This window comes from Felis catus, chromosome A2, assembly GCF_018350175.1.
Source record: "Felis catus isolate Fca126 chromosome A2, F.catus_Fca126_mat1.0, whole genome shotgun sequence".
NCBI classification, from domain to species: domain Eukaryota; kingdom Metazoa; phylum Chordata; class Mammalia; order Carnivora; family Felidae; genus Felis; species Felis catus.
The window spans coordinates 156154203-156173118 of NC_058369.1; the positions used below are offsets into that span (position 1 = coordinate 156154203).

Here is an 18916-nt window from a genome sequence, read left to right on the forward strand (position 1 = left end):
TGTGATTTATTTGGAATTGCTTTAGCTCTATGTATCAGCTGAGGAGAATTGATATTTTTCTGATATTGATTATTCCCAGCCATGGATCTGGCATATCTCTCCACTTATTTAGCTCTCCCTTTAATGCGTTTCAAGACATTTATTTTATCTGAATACATGTCTTGCACATATCTTATTAAATTTATTCTTAAAGTGCTTTATATTTTGCTATTATATTTTAATTGATGTACTTTCAGAAAATTATATTTTCTACTTGTTAGTGATGATGGAAATGTAATTGGTGTTCATAAATTGATCTAATGGCTTGTTGATTTGTTATATTCTCCTACTGTTTCTAGTAATTTATATATATGTTCCTGTGGATTTTCTATTTGCCATCTTTGAAAAGGGCCATTTTCATTATTATTTTAATTCTAAATAATTTTTAAAAATTTCCTCATGATTAAATCTTTCATTCATAATTTTAGAATATGGAGGGGTAAATTTTGAGGGGTAACTTTCCAAATTAAAAAAAATTCTTTGGGTTCTAGTTTAGTTGTTTTTGTGGTCAGAGAGTGTGATCTATGTGATACTAATTCTTTGAAAAGAATTGGGACTTGCTTTTCAGACCAGTATCAAGTCAATTTTTGCAACCCCCCATGTTATGAAAGAATGTATACACTCTAATTTTAGGGTAGAAGTCTCTCTATATATCAAACTTCAATTGTGTAGTTTAAGTCTTTGGTATCCTTACTATTTTTGTTTTTGTTTTTGTTTTTGTTTTGCTTAATAAATCAATAATTGAGAGATTTAAGTTGAAATATTCTTCTGTATTAGTAGATTGAGCAAAATAGTCCTATAACTTTATTACTTTTTTAAAAAATGTTTTTTAGGGTATTTTATTAAATATATGTAAATTTAGGTACATTTATAATGTAGGTACTTTGTGTACATTCCCAATAAATCAAGGCTATTACTGTATGTCATTACTTTCTCTCATATATATAATATTGTTTGTCTTAGAGCCTATTTATCAGATATTAACATGCCAATTCTGGTTGGTTGTTTGGTTGGTTAGTATTGTCCTGGTATATCATTTTACATCTTTACTTTTCTGCATCTTTTTAATTTAAGCACATCTCTTAATTTACATATAGCAGGATTTCTAAAAATACAGTTTGTAATTTCTGTCTTTTAACTGATGAGTTTAGGCCATTTGTATTTATTTTGATTATTATTATTATACTCAGATTTTTTCTACCTATTTTGAATTTCTACTCTTTATATTTGTGTGAAAATGCTTTTCCCCTTTTACTTGATTAATATTTTAGATACCTTTTAATTCTTCTTTCATTTTTGTTGTCGAATATACACATGTCCTATTCTTTTAGTCATTGCTTTATAAATTTTAATATGGAAATTTAATGTAACAGAATTCAAAGTTAAACAATATCTGAATGCCTTCCTTATACCCCTTTTTCATTATGGTCCATCCATATCCCTCAGAGGCAACCACTATTCTCTTGTTTTTCCACCATAGTTTAGTTTTACATGTCATAGAGCTGCCTTAAACTGAAATGCACTCACTATAATTTGCCTGAATCATCTATTTATCATAAATTCTTTAAAATATAAACTTCTGCAATTACTTATAAATATATTTTATGATAAGTCACAAAATTTCTTAACAGAAGGAAAAAAGAGAAATAGAGGAAGGATAAAATATTAGAGGGCACTGGTTTTAGTTATTAAATCAACACTATAAACATGAATGACTTTCCTTCAGCAAGAAAGGAGAGTAATCTTAGAAACAGAAAAAGCCAATTTGACACACAAGACACACAAGAGAGTTGCTAAAACTGATTTAAACAAGTTTGTTTATTTATTTTGAGAGAGAGAGAGAGAGAGAGAGAGAGAGAGCACATGCATGGGAGGGGCAGAGAGAGAGAGAGAGGGAGAGAGAGAGAAACCCAAGCAGGCTCCGCACTGTCAGCGTGGAGCCTGATGTGGGGCTTGAACCCATGAACCGTGAGATCATGCACTGAGCCAAAATCAAGAATTGGACGCCTAACTGACTGAACCACCCAGGTTCAGCTGTAGAAGTTGTATAATTTAAGTTGTATAATTAAAACACCAGTACTCATTAATTCCCAAGGTATGGAAATGGAGGGACGAAGGTCATTAAGTGATCTCTCATTTAGAAAGATAAAAGAGAAAGAATCTTATCATGAAGGCTTCTTTCCTTTTTGTTCTAATGTATCTATCAAATGGACAACCTTGCTCTTGTCAAAAGTTCCTCTGAGGGGCGACTGTACTTTCTTATTGTCCTTGGGGAATTATGCCAACTGGAGAGCTATCACATGAATTTAAACACAAAGGGAGCATGTGTTTGGTACAAAGAACCAAATAGACTAAGATGATCCAATGAGAACTGTAACAGTCAGTTACGATACCCTGGCCAAAGACCAGTCATCCCCATCTAAGCACCTAGCAGAATCCTTCACTCCAAGCAGATGAAACTAAGTATGGTAGTTCTCAGGAACACAACAAAACTAAAGAAAGTCCTTATAATGTATAATATCTTGTAAAAGCGAGCCAAAGCAAAATTTGTCTAAAGGATGCTGCTCTGATGAGATCTTTTAAACTTGTCAGTCCTTGGGATTGACTGAAGGATGAATTTATCAGGCCTATTTCTGTCCTCTCTCTTTAGACTTTATCTGATAACTGTCCATAAGGCGACAAAGACAGACTGAGAGACAAATGGTACTGTTGTTAGGAGACAATATAAACTTAGCATTTGGGAGCTCAACAACAACAAAAATTGATGCTCAGTACCAGTGTGGTACCTATCTCACTGTTGTCGCTAGAGAAATCCCTGCGTGACTGACTCAGGGGCCTCACAGGAGTGCCCTGTTCTGAATTTCGGGTTAAAAAAATTTTTTTTAACATTTATTCATTTATGAGAGACGGAGAGCACAAGCAGGGGAGGGGAAAAGAGAGGGAGACACAGAATCCAAAGCAGTCTCCAGGCTCCGAGCTGTCAGCACAGAGCCCAACGCAGGGCTCAAACTCACAAGCTGTGAGATCATGATCTGAGCCAAAGTCAGACGCTTAACCGACTGAGCCACCCAGGTGCCCCTGAATTTAGGGTTTTGAGCCATGTTAGTGAGAGTGGATCTCAACTGGATCTCAGTGGAAAACCAGGATCTTTCACTACTGTTTTCCCAAAGATCTACCGGAAGACCCTGTTAATCCAGCAGTTTTGATAGACATGAGTAAAGCATAGTATGTTCAGGTGATCCTCCATACCTTTAAAATATTTAACCTCTCGAAGCTGTTACTCATTTCCTCTTTACAATTTCACATTTCCTGTTTCCCCAACTCCCAAAGAAGCCTCCCTAACAGAACCTACTACTTTCATAAAAGCCTTGACTATCCATTTGCATGCTTCTTTCTGCTGTTTCTAGGTCTTGAATTGGAGCTTCTCTCGAGAATTATGCTAAGAGTAGAGCCCAAGCCATTGCACTGCTTAACTCCTGGAGGCACCATCCCCATTATAGTCTATGTGAATGGTAACCCATTGACTTGTATAGTGTATCACCTGCATGACCCCATGTGGCACCTACATATAAAAGATCAAATGGACAGGGGCACTGGGTGGCTCAGTCATTTGAGCGTCTGACTTTGGCTCAGGTTGTGATCTCATGGTTTGTGGGTTCGAGCCCTGTGTCAGCCTCTGTGCCGATAGCTCAGAGCCTGGAGCCTGTTTTGGATTCTGTGTCTCCTTCTCTCTCTGCCCCTCCCCTGCTCGCGCCCTCTCTCTCTCAAAAATAAATAAACATTAAAAAAATTAAAAAAGATCAAATGGGCAAACATGAGAGGAAAAGATTAAATGGGTTACTATAGAAGGAAATTGTGTGTGTGTGTGTGGGGGGGGGCGCGGTGATAAGCCTTGTGACCTGTGAGTGTCAATCCTTTTTTTTTTCTTTTTCATTTTCCAGAGATCTTTGGGTCATCTTTCATGATAGTTCCGCAAATCTTCGAGACTTTCATGGGGAGATTTTACCTTATGAGAAGATCATTGTTCACCCAAACTTCACTGCCACCTCTCCTAAAAATGACCTCATGCTGATAAAGTTGTCTGTACCTTTCACTTTCTTCTCCACCAATATGTTTCAGTTGCCTACTCTCAAGAATGCAGTTAAAGATTGCTTGATTCACACCTGGTTACAGACTAAAGACTTTATTGGTGAGTGACTATCAAAAAGAAGAGATAGTTCTAGGATATATTCACATCTTCAAGATCTCTGAGGAATTAGGGGAAGGAATTGGAACTTAGAGGCCTAGTGTCAGATTTCTAAGCCTGTGTGGAAAACTAGAAATGGCACGAGCGGTATTGGCTTTCTACAGGAGAAGAGATGATCTTTTGGGCCTTGAGAATCGATTCCTAGATCAAGGTGTTACATGTGTGTATCCCATTGGCACACCCTGCAGGGACTGGAACTCAGGGATCTATGTTTGAGTATTGGTTCTACCATTCATTGTAGGTTTATGAACAAATTCTTTAACTTCTTTGGATCTTAATTTGCAAATTGGTGAAAAATCCTACTTTCCCTTGACCTAACAGGAGTGATATTGTTATCAATTACAATGATAATGACTACCATTTGCTGATCGCTGATTACCTACCAAGCACTAAGCATCCTATAGATATTATACAGTCATCATCACATATCATGTAGATAAGTTTTCTTGGGATTAATACCTTATAAAAGAGGAAACTAAGACTTTGGGAAATTAATTATCCAAGATCATGAACTTGGTGATGACAGAGCTTGGATTCAGATCTTGTTTGATGTGTGGAGTGTCTTCTCACCAACCATCCCTTGATGCTCATCATCTTTCAGAGATGATAAACAGAGCAGGAGAATGTGTTTGACCCATGGTGTGTTCCATCAGTTCTTCTGCAGTCCATTCTTACTGAGAAGAAGGCTTGAAGGAGAAGGAGGTAGGATGTCTTATGAAAAGGCAAACAGGAATGAAAGTCTCCTTTATTTCTTGTGCTTAGGAAATTCACATAGTAAGCTGCAAAGTGTCACGGCTCAATTGAACTTTAATGTAAACTGCAAAAAAATACTGGGTGAAAAACTCCTTGAAGACATGTTCTGTATGGGACCCACGCTAGGAAGTCAGGATCACTGCCAGGTAAGTCTTCTTACCTCATTTGTGCATAAACTCAGTCTCTGTGTCTCTCCTCCTTCATCGAGGGTCCATCTGGATTTTTCAGTAGGCTAGGAGCTCAGAGAATAAGGGGGTAAAGAATGATGACTCTTCTCCACCCTGTGATAGAGACAAGAGAAATAGATTTTCGAGGAGTGGAAAGCTGTCTTCCAGATAGTTCTTTGAAATATCTGTCTAGGGATGAGTGGGAGGTATAAGGGTAGTTAGTGCATTGGAAAGAAGCTTTCATACTAGATTCTTATATCCTGGACCCCTTTGCATGACAAATATAGTGGCTTTCATTTTTGTTCAGGTATGAAATCTCAGGTGGTAAGGAAGTTCTCATTCCTGTACTCTATCTGGCAGGTGGTCACAGCTGCACCAGCCATATGTGGCGGTGAATTACAAGGGATTTTGTCTTGGGAAACCGGATGTATTCTAACAGGATACATTGTTGTCTTCACTGACCTACACAGCTACATGCCATGGATCAAGAACATTATTTCTACAAAATAAGCTGATGTAGAGCTCCACTGATACCCTTACCTCCCAGCTGATCCACGGCAACCACATTATGTATCACAGTCCCAGTCTTTCCTAGGATCTAGGCTTGATTGGAGTTTCAAAAAAGATCATTGATGATTCCTGGGTGTTGGCATGACTCTAGTCTCTCTTTTTATTTTATTTTTTTTTAACATTTATTCATTTTTGAGAGACAGAGAGAGCATGAGTGGGGGAATGGCACAGAGAGAGCGAGACACGATCTGAAGCAGGCTGCAAACTCTGAGCTGTCAGCACAGAACCCAGCCTGGGGCTCCAACTCATGGAGCACGAGATCATGACCTGAGCTGAAGTCAGATGCTTAACTGACTGAGGCACCCAGGCATTCCTAGTATCTCTTTTTAAATGTTATTTATTTTTGAGAGAGAGCGCATGTGTGAGAGAGAGCAGGGGAGGGACAGAGAGAGAGGGAGACAGAGAATCCAAAGCAGGCTGTGTGCTGTCCAGCGCAAAGCCCTATGTGGGTCTCCAACCCACAAATTGTGAGATTATGACCTGAACTGAAGTCAGACACTCAACCAACTGAGCCACCCAGGCACCCTGACTCTAGTCTCTTTAATGTTCCTAACACTGAAAACGTGAATGCTGGCCTCAAGAAGTGGAGTTCACCCAGGAGGCTTTTGGGATTCTACCAATTCAGATATTTCTGTTAAAATACTCCCTGCCATATCTTAAGAACACAAAAAACGAGTGGAAATGAGGGATAATAACTACCAAGAGTTTATTTGAGCGAAGTGTAAACCACATAGCTGAGCAGTAATTTGCCAAAAGTTGGCCAGATGATTAGCACTTTTTCTAATGACCAAGTGTCTCCTGGGTATGTGTATGCGTGTATGTGTGTGCACGTTTGTGTGTACAGGTGGTGTAGTTAGTTTCCATTAGTTACTTAAAAGATCTATAGAATTCAAGTTTGCCTAGGTTTACTGAGGCCACCCAAATGTCTTTGTAATATTTGGAATAAGGATTTCTGTATTTTGAACTATAGCTGTAATGCATACTCATAAATGATAGATGAGGTGTTTTTCCAGGACATTTTCCTTTCAGTTTATTGCTTTTTATTTAAAATCACACATACTTTCTTAAAGGGGTACAAAGTGGTGGAATTCATGAGGATTTTGCCTTGGAGTTTTCATACATGCCCCTGAATACAACCTTCGATACGACGTGTGAATTCATGAGCACACACTTCCATCCACAAGCACACTCAAAAAACACTTGTCATTCCAAAAATGTGTTCTCTACATATTATTTTTCTTTAGTTCATGATAGATTAAACTGATTTTAAACTAAAGCCTGTCTATTTTCATATAAAATATTGACTTCAAGAAATTTGTGCCTGAAATGTGAAATGCATTTTTGTTTTTCCCATGCTGTGAAATGTTGGGATTTCCTAAAATTAAAATTGCCACCCAGTTGATTAAATCACATACTTTTCCAAAGATTCAGAAAACTAAAACAGTTTTCTTTTTAAGACTCTTATGGGGATCAGAGATAATGTGGGAAACGTTTTGTATGCAGAGGAATAGTATAGGGATTGGCAGCGGTTAGTAGTTTTGACAGTTTCCACCTGTTTCACCCTTTTGCCTATTTAATTCCTACTACTCCAAGTTGCTAACAATCCTTTTCGCCTTTATCATATGCCAGGCTGTCTATTGTCATCAGCCGGCTGAACTTGTTGCAACTGAACTTTTTACTGAGATGATCTTCCTAACAACCTACCCTGATTCCTGTCCTTTGTTTTTTTTCTTGCCTCTTACCTAGAGCTCTTACTGTCTCCATTCCACTGCAGTTGTTCTAGGCTGAATTGGATGTTTTAATTATAAGCCTTTCCTTATTGATTAGGTCATAAATTCTTCCATTATTGGGCATTTTTACTTCTTTATATTTTCTGGACTTGAGTTTTCCTTGTATGAGTTTTCCTTCTCTCCATCTCATCTCACTCCTCAATTTGAAAAGGAAAAGGTAAGTCTGTCTCTCCAGCTGTGTCTGTCTGTCTATCTATCTATCTATCTATCTATCTATCTATCTATCCATCTAATCAACATCTCATCATCATCTGCTTGTCTAACCGAGACTGGGCTGTTTGTCGCACGACTAATTTTTGGAGTGTGCAAAAACGTTTCTAATTATCCTGTCAATTTCACCTAAACTCCAATTCTGCATATGACTGGTTCCAAAGACTATTTTAAGTTAGTTTACCAAGAATTTCACGTGTCACATCCACCTTCCCCTCCTGACATTCCCACCAACCACAGCTCATTTCCTTTCTGGTTCCTTATTCTCTCGTACATGGGCTGGAGCTAATGCTCCATGACCTACCTTCTCTGTAGCTTAAGTACATTGCAGTAAAATGGATCCCTGATACCAACCAACAGATTTCAGCATAGTAAATGGAGAATAGGGACAGGAATGCTTGCCCTGTTTGATCAAGTGGATGGCTCTTCTCTGCACTCTGGTTTCCCATCTTATCTCCAAGCTTGTGATTCAATCATGTCTGACCTTCAGCTCAGGAGGAGAGGGATCACCTCTTGGGTACATAATTTTATTTATATATTACTTCAAAGATCCTTTCTGAATTCGTGTGTATATGTTACATATTTGGCTTCTATTTACCCCTCACTTATTTATTCATCTTAGACCCATTCCAGCTTCCTGGGGAGTTCATTCAGAAATCTGTTTCTGGGTCTTCATGTCTATTGTTTCCCTGGGTAAACTATTGTAACCTCACCATACTTGCCGACCACTTAATGCTTCTGGCATCACAGTTTTTCTTCCTCAGTCCATGTCCTTCTTTGGAGGAGATTGATATCCAGTTTCAGTAGACTGTGGTTCAGTTCTTAGCCTAGAATTGACAAACTATAAATTTGGGAAATCAATGAGCTTTGATTTTTAGATTGGCTTTATGTATAAAACAAAAAGAGTTAGACTGGATGATCTCAGTAATGGACACTGTAACTGCCCTCCCACAGTCCTCTCCACCCCTCCTCTGTTAGGTCACAGTCATCCCCTAGGGTGCAGTCTGACCTAAACTTATCAGTGAGCTCCCTGTGTCTGGCTCAGGGATGGATATATGATGCAATTTGGCCTATGAAACATCAGTGTCTTAATGTTCAGTGTTGAGATAACATTGTAATGAGCTCTGTTGAGACCTTGTGTGGGCAGTGTGGCAGGTGAATGAGACATCAGAATTGCTGCTGTCGGGGAAGCTGCCTAAGGATCACATGCATTCACAGAGGAAGTTGAAACAAGAGAATGGCCCAGAAATGTAGCTATAGCTGAAGTCCTGATTAAACCATTCCAGAATTTAAGTCTTTTCTCTGGATAGTTTTAGTAATATAATCTACTACTAAATTCCTTTCAGTGTTTAGGACAATTTGAGTTGGGCTTTCTGTTGCTATAATTAAAAACATCTCCAGGGATACAGTTTCCAAGTCCCTTCTGTCTCTGCTATCAATCTAGACTAATGTGTGCTAAATGCCCGATGTATCCATTCTTATTAATTTTCAGAAATACCTGTGGGCTCATTTTTATTAGACACAAACATTCTGCATCTTCTCAAATTTTTAGTTTTATTCATTATAGTCAGAAAATACACTTTGAATGATTTCAGTCTTTGTAACCTTATTGAGACTTGTGGCCTAATGTGACCTATCTTGGATAATGTTCTGTGTGCACTTGAGAAGAATGTGTATTCTCTGCTTTTGTTGGGTGGAGTGAACTCTGTTTATTAGGCCTAGTTAGTTTATTTTATTGTTCAAGTATTCTATTTCCTTACTAATCTTCTGTTTACATGTTTTACTGAAAGTGACATAATGAAGTTCTTCCTTCAATTTTGTTAATATTTGCTTCATATAATGTGGGTCTTTGTTGTTTGGAACATATATAATCATTTTTTTTTGCTAAATTGAATTTTTTATTAATGTATAATGTCTTTTGTCTTTTGCAACAGTTTTTGACTCAAAGTCTATTTTGTCTGATATTAGTATAGTTACTTTAGCTCTCTTTTGGGTAGTATTTATATGGAGTATCTTCTTCCATCTGCTCAACCTATTTGTGTCTTTGGATCTAAAGTGAATTTCATGTAGCTTATGAAAGAAATTGAAGGATACACAAAGAAATGGAAAAATATTCCATGCTTAAAGATTGGAATAACAAATATTGTTAAAATTTCAATACTATCCAAAGCAATCAACACATTCAGTGCAATCCCTACCAAAATAGCACCAGCATTCTTCACAGAGCTAGAACAAACAATCCTAAAATTTGTATGGAACCACAAAAGACCCCAAATGGCCAAAGTAATGTTGGAAAAGAAAACTAAAGCTGGAAGCATCCAAATATCAGACTTTTAACCTGTACTACAAAGCTGTAATCATCAAGACAGATGGTATTGGCATAAAAACAGACACATAGATCAATGGAACAGAATAGAGAACCCAGAAATGGACCCACAAATACATGGTCAACTAATCTTCAACAAAACAGGAAAGAGTATCCAGTGGAAAAAAGACAGTCTCTTTAGCAAATGGTGCTGGGAGCACTGGACAACAACATGCAGAATGAAACTAGACCACTGTCTTACACCATACACAAAAATAAATCCAAAATGGGTGAAAGACCTAAACGTGAGACAGGAAACCATCAAAATCCTAGAGAAGAAAACAGGCAGCAACCTCTTTGACCTAGGCTGCAGCAACTTCTCACTTGACATGTTTCTAGAGGCAAGGGAAACAAAAGCAAAAGTGATCTATTGGGACCTCATTGAGATAAAAAGCTTCTACGGGTGTCCTGGTGGCTCAGTTAAGCATGCCACTTCAGCTCAGGTCATGATCTCATGGTTTGTGAGTTTGAGCCCTGCATCCGGCTCTGTGCTGACAGCTAAGAGCGTGGAGCCTGCTTCAGATTCTCTCTCTCTCTCTCTCTCTCTCTCTCTCTCTCTCTGCCCCTCCCCACTCACGCTCTGTCTGTCTCTCTTAAAAATGAATAAACATTAAAAAATTAAAAGATAAAAAGCTTCTGCACAGCAAAGGAAACAATCAATAAAACTAAAGGCAAACAACAGAATGGGAGAAGATATTTGCAAATGACATATCGCATAAAGGGTTAGTATCTAAAATCTATAAAGAACTTATCTAACTCAACACCCAAAAAACAAATAATCCAGTGAAGAAATTGACAGAAGACATGAATAGACACTTTTCCAAAGAAGACATCCAGATTACTAACAGACACATGAAAAGATGCTCAACACCACTCATCATCAGGGAAATATAAATCAAAGCCACAATGAGATACCACCTCACACCTGTCAGAATGGTTAAAATTAAGAACTCAGAAAATAGCAGATGTTGGTGAGGATGTGGAGAAAGGGGATCCCTATTGCACTGGCACATTGGGAATGCAAACTGGTGTTGCCACTCTGGGAAACAATGTGGAGGTTCCTCAAAAAATTAAAAATAGAACTACTGTATGACAGCAATTGCGCTACAAGGAATTTATCCAAAGGACAAACATGCTGATTTGAAGGGGCACATGCACCCCAATGTTTATAGCAGCACTATCAACAACAACTATTGGAAAGAGCCCAAATGTCCATCAACTGATGAATGGATTAAGAAGATGTGGTACACACACACACACACACACACACACACACACACACACACACACACTGGAATACTACTTGGCAATTAAAAAGAATGAAATCTTGCCATTTGCAACAACATGGATGCTATTGGAGGGTATTATGCTAAACAAAATAAGTCATAGAAAGAAAGATACCACATGATCTCATTCATATGTAGAAGTTGAGAAACTTAACAGATGAACATAGGGGAAAGGAAGAAAAAACAAGATAAAAACAAAGAGGGAGGAGAAGCGGCAAGATGGCGGCTTAGGAGGACGCTGGGCTCACCGCGCGTCCTGCTGATCACTTAGATTCCACCTACACCTGCCTAAATAACCCAGAAAATCGTCAGAGGATTAGCAGAACGGAGTCGCTGGAGCCAAACGCAGACGAGAGGCCCACGGAATAGGGTAGGAAGGGCGGCGAGGCGGTGCGCGCTCCACGGACTGGCGGGAGGGAGCCGGGGCGGAGGGGCGGCTCGCCGGCCAAGCAGAGCCCCCGAGTCTGGCTTGCAAAAGCGGAGGGGCCTGAAGGACTGTGTTCCCACAACAAGCGCGACTTAGCGTCTGGGAGGTCATAAGTTAACAGCTCTGCTTGGAAAGCGGGAAGGCTGGAGGACAAAGGGAGGGAGAGCTGCTGAGCCCCCTGACGACAGAGCTCAGCTTGGTGGGGAACAAAGGCGCTCGCCAGCGCCATCTCCCCCGCCCATCCCCCAGCCAAAATCCCAAAGAGAACCAGTTCCTGCCAGGGAACTTGCTCGCTCCGCGCAAACACCCAACTCTGTGCTTCTGTGGAGCCAAACCTCCGGCAGCGGATCTGACTCCCTCCCGCTGCCACAGGGCCCCTCCTGAAGAGGATCACCTAAGGAGAAGCGATCTAAGCCTGCCCCTCCTGCCCCCGTGCACCTTGCCTACCCACCCCAGCTAATACACCAGATCCCCAGCATCACAAGCCCGGCAGTGTGCAAGTAGCCCAGACGGGCCACACCACCCCACAGTGAATCCCGCCCCTAGGAGAGGGGAAGAGAAGGCACACACCAGTCTGACTGTGGCCCCAGCGGTGGGCTGGGGGCAGACATCAGGTCTGACTGCGGCCCCGCCCACCAACTCCAGTTATACACCACAACACAGGGGAAGGGCCCTGCAGGTCCTCACCACGCCAGGGACTATCCAAAATGACCAAGCGGAAGAATTCCCCTCAGAAGAATCTCCAGGAAATAACAACAGCTAATGAGCTGATCAAAAAGGATTTAAATAATATCACAGAAAGTGAATTTAGAATAATAGTCATAAAATTAATCGCTGGGCTTGAAAACAGTATACAGGACAGCAGAGAATCTCTTGCTACAGAGATCAAGGGACTAAGGAACAGTCACGAGGAGCTGAAAAACGCTTTAAACGAAATGCATAACAAAATGGAAACCACCACAGCTCGGCTTGAAGAGGCAGAGGAGAGAATAGGTGAACTAGAGGATAAAGTTATGGAAAAAGAGGAAGCTGAGAAAAAGAGAGATAAAAAAATCCAGGAGTATGAGGGGAAAATTAGAGAACTAAGTGATACACTAAAAAGAAATAATATACGCATAATTGGTATCCCAGAGGAGGAAGAGAGAGGGAAAGGTGCTGAAGGGGTACTTGAAGAAATAATAGCTGAGAACTTCCCTGAACTGGGGAAGGAAAAAGGCATTGAAATCCAAGAGGCACAGAGAACTCCCTTCAGACGTAACTTGAATCGATCTTCTGCACGACATATCATAGTGAAACTGGCAAAATACAAGGATAAAGAGAAAATTCTGAAAGCAGCAAGGGGTAAACGTGCCCTCACATATAAAGGGAGACCTATAAGACTCGTGACTGATCTCTCTTTTGAAACTTGGCAGGCCAGAAAGAATTGGCAGGAGATTTTCAGGGTGCTAGACAGAAAAAATATGCAGCCGAGAATCCTTTACCCAGCAAGTCTGTCATTTAGAATAGAAGGAGAGATAAAGGTTTTCCCAAACAAACAAAAACTGAAGGAATTTGTCACCACTAAACCAGCCCTACAAGAGATCCTAAGGGGGACCCTGTGAGACAAAGTCCCAGAGACATCACTACAAGCATAAAACATACAGACATCACAATGACTCCAACCTGTATCTTTCTATAATAACACTGAATGTAAATGGATTAAATGCACCAACCAAAAGACATAGGGTATCAGAATGGATAAAAAAACAAGACCCATCTATTTGCTGTCTACAAGAGACTCATTTTAGACCTGAGGACACCTTTAGATTGAGAGTGAGGGGATGGAGAACTATTTATCATGCGACTGGAAGCCAAAAGAAAGCTGGAGTAGCCATACTTATATCAGACAAACTAGACTTTAAATTAAAGGCCATAACAAGAGATGAAGAAGGACATTATATAATAGTTACAGGGTCTATCCATCAGGAAGAGCTAACAATTATAAATGTCTATGCGCCGAATACCGGAGCCCCCAAATATATAAAACAATTACTCATAAACATAAGCAACCTTATTGATAAGAATGTGGTAATTGCAGGGGACTTTAACACCCCACTCACAGAAATGGACAGATCATCTAGACACACGGTCAATAAAGAAACAAGGGCCCTGAATGAGACATTGGATCAGATGGACTTGACAGATATATTTAGAACTCTACATCCCAAAGCAACAGAATATACTTTCTTCTCGAGTGCACATGGAACATTCTCCAAGATAGATCATATACTGGGTCACAAAACAGCCCTTCATAAGTTTACAAGAATTGAAATTATACCATGCATACTTTCAGACCACAATGCTATGAAGCTTGAAATCAACCACAGGAAAAAGTCTGGAAAACCTCCAAAGGCATGGAGGTTAAAGAACACCCTACTAACGAATGAGTGGGTCAACCAGGCAATTAGAGAAGAAATTAAAAAATATATGGAAACAAACGAAAATGAAAATACAACAATCCAAACGCTTTGGGACGCAGCGAAGGCAGTCCTGAGAGGAAAATACATTGCAATCCAGGCCTATCTCAAGAAACAAGAAAAATCCCAAATACAAAATCTAACAGCACACCTAAAGGAACTAGAAGCAGAACAGCAAAGGCAGCCTAAACCCAGCAGAAGAAGAGAAATAATAAAGATCAGAGCAGAAATAAACAATATAGAATCTAAAAAAACTGTAGAGCAGATCAACGAAACCAAGAGTTGGTTTTTTGAAAAAATAAACAAAATTGACAAACCTCTAGCCAGGCTTCTCAAAAAGAAAAGGGAAATGACCCAAATAGATAAAATCATGAATGAAAATGGAATTATTACAACCAATCCCTCAGAGATACAAACAATTATCAGGGAATACTATGAAAAATTATATGCCAACAAATTGGACAACCTGGAAGAAATGGACAAATTCCTGAACACCCACACTCTTCCAAAACTCAATCAGGAGGAAATAGAAAGCTTGAACAGACCCATAACCAGCGAAGAAATTGAATCGGTTATCAAAAATCTCCCAACAAATAAGAGTCCAGGACCAGACGGCTTCCCAGGGGAGTTCTACCAGACGTTTAAAGCAGAGATAATACCTATCCTTCTCAAGCTATTCCAAGAAATAGAAAGGGAAGGAAAACTTCCAGACTCATTCTATGAAGCCAGTATTACTTTGATTCCTAAACCAGACAGAGACCCAGTCAAAAAAGAGAACTACAGGCCAATATCCCTGATGAATACGGATGCAAAAATTCTCAATAAGATACTAGCAAATCGAATTCAACGGCATATAAAAAGAATTATTCACCATGATCAAGTGGGATTCATTCCTGGGATGCAGGGCTGGTTCAACATCCGCAAATCAATCAATGTGATACATCACATCAACAAAAAAAAAGAGAAGAACCATATGATCCTGTCAATCGATGCAGAAAAGGCCTTTGACAAAATCCAGCACCCTTTCTTAATAAAAACCCTTGAGAAAGTCGGGATAGAAGGAACATACTTAAAGATCATAAAAGCCATTTATGAAAAGCCCACAGCTAACATCATCCTCAACGGGGAAAAACTGAGAGCTTTTTCCCTGAGATCAGGAACACGACAAGGATGCCCACTCTCACCGCTGCTGTTTAACATAGTGCTGGAAGTTCTAGCATCAGCAATCAGACAACAAAAGGAAATCAAAGGCATCAAAATTGGCAAAGACGAAGTCAAGCTTTCGCTTTTTGCAGATGACATGATATTATACATGGAAAATCCGATAGACTCCACCAAAAGTCTACTAGAACTGATACATGAATTCAGCAAAGTTGCAGGATACAAAATCAATGTACAGAAATCAGTTGCATTCTTATACACTAACAATGAAGCAACAGAAAGACAAATAAAGAAACTGATCCCATTCACAATTGCACCAAGAAGCATAAAATACCTAGGAATAAATCTAACCAAAGATGTAAAGGATCTGTATGCTGAAAACTATAGAAAGCTTATGAAGGAAATTGAAGAAGATTTAAAGAAATGGAAAGACATTCCCTGCTCATGGATTGGAAAAATAAATATTGTCAAAATGTCAATACTACCCAAAGCTATCTACACATTCAATGCAATCCCAATAAAAATTGCACCAGCATTCTTCTCGAAGCTAGAACAAGCAATCCTAAAATTCATATGGAACCACAAAAGGCCCCGAATAGCCAAAGGAATTTTGAAGAAGAAGACCAAAGCAGGAGGCATCACAATCCCAGACTTTAGCCTCTACTACAAAGCTGTCATCATCAAGACAGCATGGTATTGGCACAGAAACAGACACATAGACCAATGGAATAGAATAGAAACCCCAGAACTAGACCCACAAACGTATGGCCAACTCATCTTCGACAAAGCAGGAAAGAACATCCAATGGAAAAAAGACAGCCTCTTTAACAAATGGTGCTGGGAGAACTGGACAGCAACATGCAGAAGGTTGAAACTAGACCACTTTCTCACACCATTTACAAAAATAAACTCCAAATGGATAAAGGACCTAAACGTGAGACAGGAAACCATCAAAACCTTAGAGGAGAAAGCAGGAAAAGACCTCTCTGACCTCAGCCGTAGCAATCTCTTACTCGACACATCCCCAAAGGCAAGGGAATTAAAAGCAAAATTGAATTATTGGGACCTTATGAAGATAAAAAGCTTCTGCACAGCAAAGGAAACAACCAACAAAACTAAAAGGCAACCAACGGAATGGGAAAAGATATTCGCAAATGACATATCGGACAAAGGGCTAGTATCCAAAATCTATAAAGAGCTCACCAAACTCCACACCCAAAAAACAAATAACCCAGTGAAGAAATGGGCAGAAAACATGAATAGACACTTCTCTAAAGAGGACATCCGGATGGCCAACAGGCACATGAAAAGATGTTCAGCGTCGCTCCTTATCAGGGAAATACAAATCAAAACCACACTCAGGTATCACCTCACGCCAGTCAGAGTGGCCAAAATGAACAAATCAGGAGACTCTAGATGCTGGAGAGGATGTGGAGAAACGGGAACCCTCTTGCACTGTTGGTGGGAATGCAAATTGGTGCAGCCGCTCTGGAAAGCAGTGTGGAGGTTCCTCAGAAAATTAAAAATAGACCTACCCTATGACCCAGCAATAGCACTGCTAGGAATTTATCCAAGGGATACAGGAGTACTGATGCATAGGGCCACTTGTACCCCAATGTTCATAGCAGCACTCTCAACAATAGCCAAATTATGGAAAGAGCCTAAATGTCCATCAGTTGATGAATGGATAAAGAAATTGTGGTTTATATACACAATGGAATATTACGTGGCAATGAGAAAAAATGAAATATGGCCTTTTGTAGCAACGTGGATGGAACTGGAGAGTGTGATGCTAAGTGAAATAAGCCATACAGAGAAAGACAGATACCATATGGTTTCACTCTTATGTGGACCCTGAGAAATTAACAGGAACCCATGGGGGAGGGGAAGGAAAAAAAAAAAAAAACAGGTTAGAGTGGGAGAGAGCCAAAGCATAAGAGACTCTTAAAAACTGAGAACAAACTGAGGGTTGATGGGGGGTGGGAGGGAGGAGAGGGTGGGTGATGGGTAATGAGGAGGGCACCTTTTGGGATGAGCACTGGGTGTTGTATGGAAACTAATTTGTCAATAAATTTCATAAAAAAAATAAATAAATAAATAAATAAAAACAAAGAGGGAGGCAAATCATAAGAGACTCTTAAACACAGAGGGTTGATGGGAGGGGTGAGTGGGGGGATCGGTTAAATGGGTTATAGTCATCATAGAGGGCACTTTCTGGGATCAGCACTGGTTGTCATATGTAAGAGATGAATCACTGGGTTCTACTCTGAAGCCAAGACTACACTCTATGTTAATTAACTTGAGAATAAAAAAAATAAGTAAAGGGAGTTTCATGTAGACAGCGTACACACAGGCTAATTTAAAAAAATTCCTGCTAGTCTCTGTATTTTGATTGAAGAATTTAATCCATTTTATGTTGAAAGTAGTTGCTGATAAGGAAGGACTTCTGTAATTTTGCTGTTTGTTTTGTGCAAGTCTTAGACTTTTCTGTCTTTCATTTTCTTCATCCCTTTATTTCCTTCATTACTGTCTTCTGTTTTGTTGTGTTGATTTTTCTTGCAGTAAACTGATTCCCTTATATTTTCCTTCTGTGTATATATTTTTAGCTATTTTTTTCTGTGATTATATTTAACATCCTAAATTTATAACATGTAGTTTGAATTGATACCAACTTTACTTTAGTAGCATACAAAAACTCTGTTCTATATAGCACTATTCCCCTTTATATGTTGTCAAAAGTTACGTAATTATACATTATTTGCCCAATAAAATGGATTTATAATATTTTATGCATTTGTATTTTAAATTATGTATAAAATGAAATGTGGAGTTACAAAAACCAAAAATACAATAAAGCTGACTTTAATATTAGCCCATTAGTTATCTTTAGTGGAGATCTTTATATTTTTATTTTCAAGTTACTGTCTGTTGTTCTTTGATTTCAAACTGAAGTATTTCCTTTAGCATTTCATTTAGGACAAGTCTACTGGCAACAGACTCTCTCAGCTTTTATTTATCCAGAATTATCTTCATTTCTCACTCATTTTTGAAGGACAGTTTTGCTGGATTCAGAATTTTTTGGTTGACATTTTTTTCTTTCAGCACTTTAAATATGCCACCCCACTGCCCTCTGTCCTATATAATTTTTTATGAAAATTTGGCTGTTAATCTTCTGAGAATTCCTTGTATGTGAAAAGGTGCTTCTCTCTTGCTGCTTTCAGATTGTCCCTTGTCTTTGTCTTTTTACTGATTATAATGTGCCTTGATGTGGATCTGAGTTTATCCTACATAAAGCAAAAGATTAGGGTCTTCTCAGGTCTTTTCTGAGCATGCATCTTTCCCTGTACATGGGTGTGGTTTTTAAGTTCCCCGGTGTATGTAGCTGCTTTTAAATTCCTTAATTTCCCAAAGACGCTTACCCCAACTTTCCCTGTGAGTCTTTAGAT

At 39.2% G+C, this 18916-nt stretch overlaps 1 protein-coding gene across 7 annotated transcripts in view; it reads left to right on the forward strand.

Moving 5' to 3' along the window:
- MGAM (maltase-glucoamylase) overlaps positions 1-18916 on the forward strand; it is a 230085-nt gene that overhangs the window by 15062 nt on the left and 196107 nt on the right. For all 7 annotated transcript variants that reach the window (XM_045052868.1, XM_045052869.1, XM_045052867.1 and 4 more), the window contains 2 exons: positions 3981-4228; positions 5048-5184. The gene's annotated coding sequence lies outside the window, so the exon portion shown is untranslated. The remainder of the gene's footprint in view (positions 1-3980; positions 4229-5047; positions 5185-18916) is intronic.